Genomic DNA, 16,194 nt, shown 5'->3' with positions numbered 1-16,194 from the left:
GGGTGGTATATTTTTGTTCCTTTTGCAAATTCTTGTTTTAATATTTGAAAAGCCTTCTCCTGTTCTTCTTTCCAATTCCATTTTATCCCTTTCTTCAGCAATTTTATTAGAGGAATTTCCTTTTGGCTTAAATTGGGGAATTAGTTTTTTAAAATAATTGATCGTGCCAAGAAAACCTCTCAATGTTTTCAAATTCGTTGGTCTTGGATATTCATCAATGAGCTTGACTCGGTCTTCGGCTAAGCTAACTGTTGTAGTGTCCAATTGAAAACCTAGATAAATTACTTCCTTTTGGAGAAATTGACATTTTTCGATGTTTAATTTTAATCCCGCTCTGTCCAATTCTTCCAGAATTATCTTTATATGTTTCATATGGCTCTGTATATCTCGTGAAAAAATCAACAAATCATCGATGTAATGAACTATGAAACCTTCGTATCGATTTAAAATAGAATGTAGAGCCCGTACCAATGCTGCACAAGCGCTTTGTAAACCAAAAGGCACTACCTTGAACCTGTATACAATACCATCAATTGAGAACGCGGTATAGTTTCTACATTTTTCAGCTAAAGGTATCAACCAAAAACTATGCTTTAAATCAATTTTAGAGAATATGTGTGATCCTGTAATTCTTCCAAATATGGCCTCGATGTTTAGAGGTGATTCATATTGTGATACCGTGTGCTGGTTGATATTTCTGGCATCTAAACAGTCTTAATTCTCCACTACTTTTTTTTACTATTACAATTGGATTAATATACGGTGAATCACATCGTTCAATTATTTGATCTTCCAACATTTTATTAATTTCTTCTTTCACCTGTTGTCGATATTTATATGGGATCGGGTAAGTCTTCGATCGAAAGTTTCCCAAGTTTTTTACCTCAAAAGAATGTTCGTACTTTTTTGCCACTCTGTTTTCCTCATTTATTAAAGTTTCGTGTTCTTTTAACATCAAACGCACCTCATTTTCTTTTTCTTCTCCACATATCAATTTTCTTTCTTTTTCCTCAGATTCTTGACACATATTTATCGCACATTTTTCCTCCTCTTTTTCATCAATCTCTTCCATAAATACCACTGTTTCAATCATATCCTTTTCATTTTCCTTTGTTGACACTATTTCTTCTTCTTCTTCGGGGCTCATTCCTTCTTTTGAGGAATCTCCGGTATTGACTTCCTTTATCCTTTTCTTAAGTTTTCTTCCTTTTCCTCTTTGTCCTTGCTTCGTTGCCAAATTCATTGCCAATGTCCGTTTATTTGCACCCACCAAATTTACCCTTGGTATTTTGTAAATTAAATTTGTCAAACTCACTTCTTCTATTAATTTTCTGTTTACCAATGTTATTTCTGAACCGGTGTCTATCAAAATTTTGATTGGTCTATTTTTTATGAAACCATCTACAAATTTTAAATTAACTCCTCTTCTTTCCTCATTATTTCCTGCTAATTTAATGAATTCCTTCGGGTGACAAAAAATTCCTGCCTGGTTTTTTGGTTTTAGTGGGTGCTTTCGTGAAAAACCGTCTGTTGTTCTTCCGTATTTCTTCTTTCATCGCTGTGTCTTTCATTTTCATTTTCCTCTATTTGTGTATGATTTACCTCTCTTCTGTTTTCTTTTGGTCTGTCATATCCGTTCCGGTTTCCACGATATTCCTGTTCATTTCGTCTATTGTAATTTCTGTTTTCGGGATATGCGCGTGTGTTATTTCTGTTGTGATTTTCTCGATATCTGTCCTCATTCCATAGCCGATTTCTGAAATCATCATTTCCTCTTCTGTTTTCCCTATTTTCGTTTTCCCTCCTGGGAATAAATTCTCGTCTAGTGTAATCCCTCCTAAATTTTTGTCCTCTCTCTCTGTATTCCTGAGTTTCTCGGTGTCTGTAATTTTCTTGTGACCTTCTTGCTCTTTTTTCCTGTATCCGTGGTGCCCTTATTTGTAGGAATTGGCATAAACTATCGATGTCTTTGTAGTTTTGTAGATTGATTTGATCTTCAATTGTGTCATCAAAGTGTCTTGCAATCAACTCTACTAATTGCTCGGATGAATAATTGTATTGCAGATGTTTTGCGTTATTGTACATTTGCAATGCGTATGTTTTTTCTGATATACCCATCCTCTCATGGTATTTCCCATTTTGCAATTCCTTGTTTATCTGTAATTGCTCTGTCTTTCCCCAGAAAAAACTCAGAAATTTATTTTCAAATTCTTGCCAATTTTCAAATTCCTCCGCTTTGCTGTCGAACCATAGACCCGCCTCATCTTTGAGATGATTTCTGATCATTTCCTTAGCTGTCTCAAAGTTTCCCATGTATTGTATCTTCTTCTTTAGATTATTCATGAACGGTAAGGGGTGAAGTTTTCTTACATCCCCGCCAAACTGTAATTTTACCTCGCTTGTTCCCTGGATAAACATTTCCCTTCTCTCCCCGAAATTTTGTTCCTTTTTGATTTCCTCCATTTTTCTTTCTATTTCTCGCATGTCTTCTTGTAAAGCCATTTCAAATTTTGTTTCTAACTGTTCTAATTCCTTTTTCTGTACAGTCTTAATTTCCTTCATCTTATTTTCTACTTTCTTTTCTTGTTCTTCCATTTTATTTTTAATTTCATTAATCTCTTCTATTTGTTGTATCAGTTCTTTCTTTATCCCCTCAACACATCCTTTAATTTCCTGTTCATAGTTTTCCAAACGCTGCTCTATATTGCTCATTGTTTGTTTTGTTTCTTGTTGATTTCTATCCATTGTTTGTTTTGTTTCATCCATTTTTAGTGATGTTTCTTGTTGGTTTTTCTCTATTGTTTGTGTCTGTATTTGCATCATTGCTAATAATTTTTCTAACATCCCTGTTTCTTTTCTTTCCTCCATTATTGTAGCATTTCCTTCATTATCCGATCCTTCTTCAACACTTGTTTCTTCTAATCTGTTATCCTCCTTTCTTTCTTGCATTTTGCTTTGACTCCTTGTGGTCGACATGTTCGTTAGATTATTTATCCCCGCCAAATATGAAGCTTTGAAATTTGTGCAATAATATCCCCGCCAAATATGAAATTCGAGTAATTTGGCAAAGACGAAAACTTTTCCTCTTATCCCAAATGCAATAAATTCAAATAAATGCAATAAAATTTTAAAACTTTTGTCAGTTGTAAAAATCAATCAAATATCATAAATTATATCATGTAAAAATTTGTACCTAGAGAAATTTGAAATGAAATGTCATAAAAGCAAATATTATAAACTTTAACCATCGGCAAATAAATTTTCAATCAATCTGCTTTCTTTCTCTATCCGTTTAAATTTTAACTAGAAATACTTTCTACGCCTTACACGTTGGGGGCCATTTGTTATGATTGTTTATTTTGACTTTAATCTTAGTTTATTGAGCCAATAAAAAAGAATTATAACTTATTTGTTATCAAAAGTAAAATAATCCTTATATTACCTGTGTTCGATGGATTCAAAAGATTTTCTAGTTGTCTTTTATCGGGATAGAGAAGAAAAGGATAAGAATACAAATATATTATATTACAAAGATTTACGTTTCTTTATTTTATATGAACGAATAAAACAATTATTAAATTCTGTCGTTATCTTATCAATCAGCATACAAGAAAATAAATCAAATTTTTATAATAATAAGATTATAAAGCTACATACATTTATATTACGTGAAAACCAATTTTACTTAAAATTTTCTTTACTTGAAACAAAAAACAACAAAACTTTAAACTTTTGATTAGCCTAACAAAACCTCAGTTCTTAAATTTGAATGCTAATGACCATGATGTCAAACCGATCCTTCACAGATATAAAATTCAATTGTACAAACACTTACAGCTTATTTTCTTCTTGAGTTGTATGTTGGAACATACCCAGAAAAGTCCAGTCTCCTCAACGATGTGATCTCTCCTCTTTGGCACCTCGGCTCCTTCTTAACGTCTCTGCACCTCCTGCAGACTACACAAAAAACACCTGATTCACTTCTCCAAACTCAGCTACTTATTTATGACACCAAGACCTCCTTTTGTCAACTTGATGCCTTAAGAATACTTTCACATATACTTTATAAAATGCCCACGGTAGATACAAGGACCTCTTTTAATCTACTTGTTATCTCCTTCTGCAAACTATTCACTTCTTTTCGTTACGCCGGTATCCAAACTCACGAACCACACCCTATATTGAGACAAATGACTGTTTCCTTTCGATGACCAAAATATCACTAACCCCTCCGGTCTCCTCATCGGCTCACACATTCCCCTTTTAAAAACGACCGTCCAATCAAAAGCTCAAATTGTGTTTACCATGATTTTGGAAAAGCCTAATTTCGGTTTCAGAGAAAAACTAAATAGCTTACTTTAAAATTGGTTTTGTCAATACATCATTTATACATATTTCAAAAGATTAGAATATGGTCATTTAATACTCGACTATACAAACAATGAAAAGATTAACTTACAGGTAAAATGTCTTCTAATTTTAAACAAAAGTTTTTTGATAATTTTGTTTGAAACGGAAAAAGGTCGTTTGCCAAACAAATTTCTATTCTTATCTACACTAAATCTTATCTTAAATTACTATATACATTTTTGTTTATAATGATATCTTAAAATTTTATTCCGATGGATATTTTTATTTATTTTTCTTTGGTTGGGAAAGAAAAAGTATGACAAATCCCCGCCTTTGCATATGATAAAAATTACTGAATTATGCAGGGATTTTTCTCTATGCAAAAACAATACCAGTATTTTATTCATAATATTTGTAAACATCGTTGATATTATAAATTCCCCTAATCTTGTCTGATTCTATGTGCTTCAACTCATAACTATTTATCCCATTCTCATTGTTTACTATGTACGGACCCTCAAAAACAGGCATTAACTTTCCGCACACGTTGCTAGGTATATTGGACACGCGCAATGCTCTCACCATAACCTTCTCACCTTTTTTGAAAGTAATTGGTCTTCTTTTCCTATTTTGGTCTTGCCTCTGGATATATTTTTCGTTTGCTCTCCGCAATCTTTTCTGCACATTTTCCATTATCTGTGTGTATTCCTTTTGTTCTCTATCTTCCCATGGTCTTAGTGGCATTATACCCTTTATTATATATTCTGGGGTCTCTTTCGTTACGGTGCTCGGGATGGTATTTAGATACGTTTCTACTTCGGCGACTTTCCTATCCCATCGTCGATGTTGACCCTCTGTTGTAATCCGTAGAAACTTCGTCACTTCCTGTATAAACCGTTCCGAGGGATTACTCTGTGGATGCTGTCTGATGCTAACAAAATTTGTCTCTATTCTGTTTTTTAAGTAAGTACCGTTTTGGAATTAAAAAAAGACGTGCAAAGATATGGCAATAATTTTATTTTTACATGAAAGCTACTTGCTAAAGTACCTTAATCTACTTTTCTACATCATTTTCGTGAATATTGAGGCACTTGTCATAACGTGGCACCAGTTTTTGAATACCCTCCTGATAAAATTCTGCTGCCTGACTTGTTAACCACTGCATTACATCGCCATTCCATGAATTGTTGTTTCGATTCTGGTGTGACGTAGGCCACCCACGTTTCGTCACCAGTAACAATTTGGTCTAAAAAATCTTCACCTTCACTGTGGTACCGCTCAAGGAAAGTCAATGCACTGCCTAAACGTTGGATTTCAATCCGTCAACATTTTTGGAACCCAACGTGAACACAATTTCCGGTAATTCAAGTTCTCGATAACAATGCGATACAAAACACTACGAGAATACTGAGGAAAGCAGTCGGACAATGATGAAATTGTAAAGCGTCTGTTTTCTCTCACCTTTTCGTCCATTTTCTGCACCAAATTTTCATTAACGACCGAAGGCCGTCCACTCCGTTCTTCATCATGCTCATTTGTGCGGCCATCTTTAAATGCTCTCACCCATTTCCTTACCATTCCATCACTCATAATGTTTTGTCCGTAAACTTCAACGATCTCACGATGAATATCGATCGGTTTTACGCCTTTAGCACTAAGAAATCGTATAACAGCCCGTACTTCACAATCAGCGTGACTCACGATTGTTGGAGGCATCTTAAACACTGGAGTAAACAAGTATACAATGAAGAGTCAGACTGTTATGGCGTCAGTGCGTAGACAACAGATGTAGGTAACCAGCGCTCATGCGCGGAACGCCGACCGTAGCGCTGCGGCGGCGGAATCGCAAAACGGTACTTACTTAAAAAACATGCCTCGTATATATATATATATATATATATATATATATATATATATATATATATAATATATAAATATATATATATATATATATATATATATATATATATATATATATATCAATAAATGGATTTTTTCCAACATTAAAAGACAAGACTCCAACTCTTTATAGAAGTAATGTTATCTAAAAGTTGCCTTGTTCGGATTGTCAGAGCTGTTATGTCGGTCAAAGGTCACAATGGCTCAAACAGAGAATAGCACAACACAAAAGTGTTGTGCTTTATCTACAAAAAAAAAATTGCAGTTGACCAACATTTACAAACTGGACAAGAAAATAGTTATAAAAAAATTGGTTTTAAAAATGTGCCACATCAATAAAGAAAACGAGTCAATAAATTGCAAGGCAGATACGGGACAGTTAAGCAATATTAACTGTAATATTCTGAATAATTTAAATTAAGTTTACTGTATAAACAATAAAACGTTTTAACCATTATGTATATTTTTAACATGTATAAAATTGACTATTTCTATTGCTTGTTTAATATGTACTTGTGTTTTTTTGTGTTTGCTTTTTGTGTTTTTTAATCACTAATTATAATTATACACCCAAGTAATATTGTCTGTCAGTACTGTTGAAAATGTTAAAATACTCTTAATTTACTACAAAATTATCAAAATTATATATATATATATATATATATATATATATATATATATATATATATATATATATATATATTAAGGATCACTCAGAAGAGTGGTGGGTTTTTTCGGTCAAAAGGTGGAGAAAAAAGACAAAGTTGATGGCTACTTCATGTATTTATTGAAGACGTTTCGCTTTCTTAATCAGAAAGCATCATCAGTTCATCTAAAAAGAACAATATGAAAAAACCACACAAGCATGGAAAAGTTTTTACATGTGTTACCTTAAAAAGATATGTAGCAGTCAGTGATATTAAAGTTGTAAAGACGCTTAAGTATATATTATATAATATATATATATATATATATATATATATATATATATATATATATATATATCTATATATATATATATATATATATCTATATATATATATATATATATATATATATATATATATATATATATATATATATATATATGTATATAGATATATATATATATGCATTAACAATTTTACATTAATCGTTGCAACATCTATAAAAACTAATATATATGCTTTATTGCTATATCAACTGTAAACAACAAAAACTATCTAAAGAGATCTTAATTGTACAATAAATTGTTGCTGTTCAAACCTTGGTCGTTTTTTCCCGTATAACAATCCTTATATATTGTACCATCACCCACTCGTACGTGTAGTAGAGGTCTCGACATTTCTTTATATTTCTTCTTTTTAACCTTCTTCATTCATTATAGTGAAAGGACATGGAGCCAAATGAAATATCGTGCAGTATTATTTTCATGAATGATGGTCGGATTTTTTAATCAATATGAAGAACAATTTGGATTCGAGTTTAAATAATATACGTAGACAATTAAAGTATTACTACAAGTATATACCAAAGTTAAACTAAAAATTGTTACTTACTGGACACAAATTTTTGAAAATTAATTTGCACTAAAACTTTCAAAATTTTCAATCATAAATATGAACATATCTAAAAAAATAAACTTCTTTTAGAAATTTCTAAAGATTGGTGGTTGAAACGAAAGTATTCAGATAATCTTAAAATTATAATAGTGTGTATTTTAGTAAAACCTAAGGAACAACCTGACTTACCTGCCTTACTTCGTCCTACCTACCTATTTCATTATTATCTTGTATTACAAAAACTTTTGAAAGGTTTATAAAATTTAGACTCGACCATTTTGTCGAAAGCAGATCACTTTTATCAAAAAATCAGTATGGATTTCGTAGAGGCATAGGTACAATTGATGCAATCTCCCATTTAGTTACAGACGCCCAATTATGTCTATCAAAAAATAATTACACGTTATGGCTTTTTGTGGGCCTTTATGGGGCTTATGATGTGGTAGATTTGACAATACTATATTTAAAAATGGTGGCGTTTGGTATTAATAAAAGAGTCTCTATAAATATTTTAAATTTGTTTGCTAATAGAAAAATGTTTTTGCGAAATTATTCAATACGCGGACGATTTATGCATACACATGATAGGTAGCTATGATCGCTGCATGATAGACTTTCGAAAAGTTACAAAACTAGATCGTCGATATAGATTTTTAGTGTTTGACCAGAAAAGACAGTTCTGATGTACCTCACAAGGCACATCATATCAGTTAGTTAATAATTGCCCTTTACGTAAATACGGTATCCCTATGGTAAACGAATATAAATATTTAGGTATAATTATGGATAAAAATATTTAATGGACTAGTCACACTACGTAGGGTAGGGTGGCCTATATTGGACCGGCTTCTAAATTGGACCTTTGCAGATTAAATTAAAACAGTCCCATTTAGTTCTTGATAGATTTATTTTTTATTTCAGAATGTCTTCACGTGGTAAATACGGCAAATGGAGCACGGAAGGTTTAAGCAGTGCTATTTTTGCTTTTCGTAATGGTTCTTATAGGCTTATTGAATGTGCAAGGTTGTTTAAAGTACCTATAGCTACCCTAAAAAGATATCTCAAAGAGAAAAACAAACGGGCAAATAATGCAATTAAAAAAATGGGCAGGTTTATTGTACTAAATGAAGAAGTTGAAGCAGAATTGGCTAAGCATATTTTGATTTTCGAAGAGCGAATGTTCGGGATGGGCATACGAGACGTCCGCAAACTGGCATTTGAATTAGCAACAAGAAACAATTTAAAACACAATTTTAACACAGATAAACGTATGGCAAGCAAGGAGTGGTATTATGGCTACATGTCAAGAAATAAAGAAATATCGTTACAGCAGCCGGAGAAAACATCAATGGCACCTGCAGGATTTAGCAAGCACGAGTTGATAATTTATATGAACTTTTACAATGAATTTGTAAAGAGAGGAAAAATTGACCGCCACACGCATATTCAACGTCGAATAGACAGGCTGCTCAACCGTACAACGGCAATGTCAGAAAATATTAGCTAAGAAGGGAAAACATCAAATTTGGAGCGTTTCTAGTGGAGAGAGGGGGGTAAATATTACTGTGGTTTGTAGTGCTAGTGCAGCAGGGCAGTTTTGTACCACAGATGATAATTTTCAAGAGGAAACGTTTTTCAGAGGAACTTTCATTAGGTGCTCCGCCTGGCAGCATTGTCACTATTCGCGATACTGGACATATCAGTAGCGATCTGTTTGTTACATGGCTTAATCATTTAATTGAAACAGTTAAGCCAAGCCCTAAGGCCCCTGTTTTGTTAAACGGCCACAGCACCCACAGTAAAAACCTAAAAGCTCTACAAATTGCCAGTGATAATGGAATAAGATTATTGCAGTTACCAAGTCACACCACACACAGACTTTAACCGTTGGATGTTGGATTTTTCAGAGCCTTGTAAAATGTGTATGTATAATGCATTCAAAAATGGTTGCGGAATAACGTGTGTGAACTGAATCAATGTTTTAGGTTTTCTAGATAATTGCAGAGGCTTATGGGTTTGCTGCAATAATGAGAAATGAACAGAACGCTTTTCGTGCTAGTGACATTTGGTCTATAGATGAAATTGTTTTTAAAGAAACTGATTTTGCAGCTTTAATGATGTTTATCAGTGCATCAAACTCTAACCATGAATCCCAACAGAAATCATCCTCTTCTGAAGGGTTAATATTCAATTGGCAGAACAAACGAAGAGAGCAGCATTAACTTCCCTTGATATTATTTCAGTTCAGGATATTTCGCCGTTACCTATAAAGAAATCAAAATCATCAAAAGTTTGCCGCAGCCAGGATGCAGTTGAATTGACTAGTTCCCCGTACAAAACGAACTTGAAGCATGAGCTGAAGCATCTAAAGTAAAATCGGTTAAAACTACTTTCAAATTGTAAAAAAATTTTTGTGAAAAAAAGGTAGCAAAATTAGATGTAGCTAAATCTGACAGCTGGTATTGTGAAATATTCGAGTCTGAATCAGTCGAAGAAATGATCCAATGTCTTAAATGTAAAATTTTATTTCATGCAAAATGTGCCAATGTATCGTTAAGAACTAAGATATTTTATTTTTCAAATTGTAAAACTTAAGATTGAGATTCATAATATTACATGGCAATACAGATTTTTTACATTTAGCTTAAGTTTATCAGTTACAAAACGTTGAATATTAGTTTATGTTGTGTTAATATATAATATTTTTTACCGCTTTCCTCATGTTTAAATATAGGTTTTAACATCGGTCTAAATGTTCTATATATCTCATAAACTACCATGTATCTATTATTTGTGATTTTTTGGAATATAAACAGTATTTAGTAAATGATTTTTATGAAAAAATTTTATGTAATACAATAGGTATTTGAAAAGTGATCCAAATTAAAATCCCTATATCAAACAAAGATGTGAAAAGAAAAATTAATGTTCTGCGTGTTCTCTCCAAACGGAGCTGGGGCGCGGATCGACAAATTTCCTAATTGTTCTACAAGTGTTATATTCGCTCTATATACATCTAACACGAACCATTGGGAGCCATGGTATCTTCGCCAAACCGTGCCATTCTCAAGAACTTCCTCTTAGTTTCTCGAAGGCAATAACTTAGTTAGCTAATAAAAGTCTATTAAAATATAGATGTTACATCAGTGATTCGACCGCAAAAATTAACTTTCTTGTAATTGAAAAGTTAACAAATCATTATTGGAAAACAAACAACTCCCTTCCTTTGGCAGATGCATTTATTGATATTGTTTAACTTAATAAAATACCAGTGTATGCACAAAATTTCGATTCTATAATTGACAAACCTACCACCATATTCTCTCAGTATTCACATTGTGATATCTTAAACCAAGCGATGATAAAATCCATTCGGAATAGCCTCACATGGAACTTAACAAAAATGTATACAGATGGGTCAAAAACCATCGTATACATTCGTTCCATTTTTACCACCGATTCCTTTGCCATTGAACATGCATTAAAATAGTATGCAATTCCAACATGCACCAATGTAGCAATAATTTCAGACTCAAAGTCAACATTACAAGCTATTAGCGGTTATCCACTAAATCAATTCCGAAATCCCTTAATTTTAAACATAAAAAAATTATTTATAGAACAAGCAAAATAATTTAACTGTTTCGTTTATTTGGACGAATAAACATTGCGGAGTGGATTGGAGTGGACATTGTGGATATGACCACAAAAGGTATTTCGCAGTTGACATCATATTGACAAAGTATTTAACTTATAAGATTTAAATATTGCTCTTAAACCTAATATCAGTTGTATATGGGAAGCTAATTACAAAAAATTGCAAATAAACTCAAAAATCATTATTTTAGCATTCATCTTACACTTCCAATAAATTCCTCATTTGACCTATAATTATATTAAAGCACAATTGTCAGTATTGACTTGTTTAAAATTAAACCATGGTCTCTTATATAAAATTGGAACACTTAACTCTCCTTCTCTCTATTTGTGACAACGTTTCTATGGATGATCTAAATCATATATATTCCTCGAATGTTCTCTGAACTCTCAGTTCTCTTAAATTCTGTATTATCAACTAATTCATAATGAGTGTCCATTGCCGCTAAATATACAGCTCTCATGTCTTCCTCAAATAAATCTGTACTTGATTCCATGCAAACCAACTTCTGACGACGATTTAAAGTTTGAAGTATCTTTTAGCTAGATTTGAATGCATAGGTATTTAATGTTTAATGTTTTTAGTACTCAAATATACGTTGCACTAAGCTTGTAATAACGTAATAAAATTTTCGATTATCCTCTGTGTTATCATTATTATGTTCAATTACAATTGGGTAAGTCATATGCTTATTTCTCGCATATGAGAGGTAAGTCAAACAAATATTGCTTTAAATATATTTTGTTCCCAAATACTCAGCAAAAAAATGTTAACCCATTTAGGAAAAGTACATGTAATAAAAAAATATTAATAATTTAAGTAAATTATCATTCTAAACAACTGTAAAAAAATCATTTTTTGGTAAAATTTTAAAAAGTGTTTTTCTCGTTTTCAAGTTTTATGACTTGTCCCCGTTTTATGCGCAACAGCGATAATTTTTATGTTTTGTGGCAAATAGATTTTGTCTGATGTAATGATCCCACATAAACACATATGAACGTATAAACAAAAGTGAATATGTTATTATTATCATCAAATTATATATTTTTTAAATAATGTATTAATTAAATGCAACATTAAACTTTTAAATTTATAAATACGTTATTAAATTTTTGCATTAATGCAAAATACTTTAAAAATTGGCTTAATTTTGTTGAAATTGTAATTTTGAATGAAGTTCGTGTCATGTAATCACTCTAAAAGGCAACAGTTCAAGAAAAAATTAGACTTGTACTTAGGTTAGAGTTTATCATCTCTACTATTTAATTTATATTTAGGGAACATTTTTTTAACTATAGTAACAGAAATTATAAACCTTTTAAATATAGGAATAAAGTTCATTCGTTTAGCAAATTCCCATCTGCCAACATAAGCACGTGTTGATATTCGCCGTCTCATTCGTCAAGAGGCTATTAAATATAATTTATTGCCTTAAGCCAGACAGATTCTCATGTTACACATCCAAACTTGCCAGCATGTTTAAATTCAAATTGTATCGTGTTGATTTTTAAGTTAATATATTGTGTTATATTTATGTTATAGTTATTGTTAAGTTATTTACTGGTCGTGTTATTTTTTAGAGTTGAGTTTAATTGTGATTTAATAATTAAATTTCAAGAAATTCTTACACTAATAGTTTCAAAAGTAAATATTTTTAAAATCATATGATACACATCAGTACGACCCTGTTTGGCTTTCACGTGCTTCTATTGACAATTGGGAATATGTAAAATGAATACGGTTTACAGAATATAGATTTAAATTAACCCTCTCTCCGTCCATAAAGTTTTCAATTTATTTAAAAACCAATATTTTTTTTTTAATTATTAAAATAAATCAAATACATAAATATAAATCTATATTTTATTAAAGCTTGACAACTATGAATATCGTTTCTGACAAACGATTAAAGTCATTTGAATTACTTAAACTCAGTCGTCGATGTCTTGTAAAAGTTCATAAAGTGAAATATTTTTGGTTTTAAATTAGAAATTTCCAGACCGTTTTTTATCCGAACGAAATGGATCTTAAAAATTCCTGCTTTTTCATCAAACAATGATATTAAAAAAAATTAAGTATTCTGTAGTTTTCCAAAATTTTTCATTTACGACTTGCATTCAAAATAAATGGTAACTTTTAAAATAAAAAATGCTTCTAAAAAATCAATCAATTTCCTTAACAGCTATTCCAGCCATCGTTGGATGTAAGCCTCCCTTAGATGTGTCTATTATATTCGGTTCGTTGTTTTTTGCATCTATTCGTGACCAGCTATGTGATTGATGTCATCATTCCATCTGGTTTGAGGTCCGCCTCTACTACTCTTATTTGCTCTTGGTCCCAGTTTAACAATTCGCTTCTTTCAACGGCTATCTTTCATTCTTTCTATGTGTCCTGTCCAGTTCCATTTTTTCATGGCATTCTTTTGGATTGTATCTATTATTTTGATTATATTATTTCTTCATTGGATATGTGATTGCTGAGCTTAATGTTAAACATTTTTTTTTGTAGAGTATGTTGTTGTTATTGTTGTTAAAAATCCATGTTTCAGTTCCGTATGACAGAACTGGCAATATATATGAGAAATATTTTTACTTTTCGACCACTTTTGTAGGAAGAGATTCGCAGATTTTCACCAAATTTTAGAATAGCATTGTACCTTAAAAATGAAGCCTATAGCCCTATTTTCTTAGCCCTTTAGGTGCCGCTGGGCCTAAGAATTGCTTCTCGGAAGGGTCAAAAATAGCACTTTTTACCCTATAGTATTTGAAGAGATATGTCTCTGAGCCCAGTCGACCCGTTTTAATTCACAAGGTCTCATTTTTTTGATATAATGCCAACTTTTTGATGTAATAATTTACAAAACCACAAAAGATAGGTTTGATGTTATAGGTTAAAAGAAAACTTAAAAAATTTTATGATTTTCAATTAATTTTCAAAATTTAATCAAAACGTGGAAAAAAATTGTAGAACAGCTAAGTTAAAGAATTTTTAAATACCTTTAAAATGAGTATTCCTAAATTATAATCCATTTAGTAGATTCGAAGATACAGCTCAGACAAAATATCTACAAATACCACAAACAAATTCTTATGTACAAGTAAATACAATAGCATCTCCACTTAGGATTGACAGTAGAGAAGTAAAACAAGTATGTCAAATGTTGAAAAACGGAAAATCATCAGGTCTAGGTAATCCCAGCAGAACTACTAAAATACCGAACCGACAAACTATGCAGGCATTCTCTTTAATGATGTATAAAAAAGCTAAGCAACATCCAGTCCAGGATTCATACTCGTAGGGGGCGGGACATTGGAATCCGAGAGATGACTAAGATTAGACTGGCCGAGAGATTAGTTTCAATCGGTCAGTGGCAGCAAGAGTGAAGACGAAGTCAATAATTCCGAACCTTCGATGCTGGGTAAACTGTGGGCATAGGCAGCTGGATTATTATCTGACGCAAATGCTCACAGGCCATGGCTGCTTCTGCAGCTACCTTTTCAGGCTTAAAAGGGCTCAGTCCAATCAGTGCCTTTCGCCATATCGCCTTATTACCGGTCCTATCCTAAATTATTGACAGACTTATAAAAACTCGTTGTCCTTTCTCGTTAAAAATAACATTTTATCACAAAGTCAGTTCTTTTTATCTAATAAATGTACCAGTGATGCTTTGTTTTCTGTACTACATGAAGTCCATCAAGCACTAAACAATCATCTTTACACTGCCACTGTTTTTGTGACTATGACAAAGCTTTTGATTGTGTAAGTCACGACATTTTGTTAAAAATAACTAAATTTTTACGGAATTCAAGGTATTTCTTTGAATCGGTTTCAATCTTACTTGAGAAATAGGAAAAAACTAGTTAGAGCAAATTATATTGACTCTAGGCACAAAAGCATTGTATGTGGAGTACCATAAGTTTCAGTATTGGCTCCTCTACTTTTCCTTATCTTTATAAATGGCATCACTAACTTAAAAATCGATGGAAATATTTTTCTTTTTGCTGATGATACCAGTATCACCTGGAGGAACTTTAATATTGCAACTCTTCATGCAACTACAAAGTCTGATCTACTTAAAATAAAAACCTGGTCCGACTCTAATTTACTCTCTCTTAACGTGGATAAGACAGTAGCATTATCCTATAAAGGAGCTCTTCAACCCTTGCTTCTTAATAACAGCCAGAATAGTATCGTTGATTCTGTAAAATTTCTTGGTATTTTTATAGACTGTAACCTTAAATGGACCATTCATATCTAATTGTTAAGTAAGAAACTAGCCTCAGCCTGCTATGCAATAAGATCTGTTTCGAAGGAAATCAATTTAGCATCTTCCAAAATAACATATTTTTCATTGTTCAAGTCTCATCTTCGATATTGTCTTCTTTTTGGGGTTCTAGTATAGCTGCCCAATCTGATATTATTTTTAAATTACAAAAAAAAAGAGCAATACGGTATCCTTTTGGTCTCAGTAGAATAACACATTGCAGAAGCTACTTAAAAAATCACGGGATTTTAACTCTTTCCTCTTTATATATTTTAGAAACGGTTTGCATAATTCGTAAACACCTACATGTTTTTCCAGCAAGACCTAATCATGACTACTTCACCAGAAATTCAACCTTTGATGTGTATTTACCGATCCCGTTCACTGAATTAGTAAAGAAATCTATATTATATTTCGCAAAAAAATTATACAACCATCTCTCAATTCAAAGAATTACCTCCTTTTAAATGTAGTTACATTGG

This window comes from Diabrotica undecimpunctata, chromosome 7 (genome assembly GCF_040954645.1).
Source record: "Diabrotica undecimpunctata isolate CICGRU chromosome 7, icDiaUnde3, whole genome shotgun sequence".
Taxonomy (NCBI): Eukaryota; Metazoa; Arthropoda; class Insecta; order Coleoptera; family Chrysomelidae; genus Diabrotica; species Diabrotica undecimpunctata.
Note: the sequence above shows the minus strand (reverse complement) of the source record.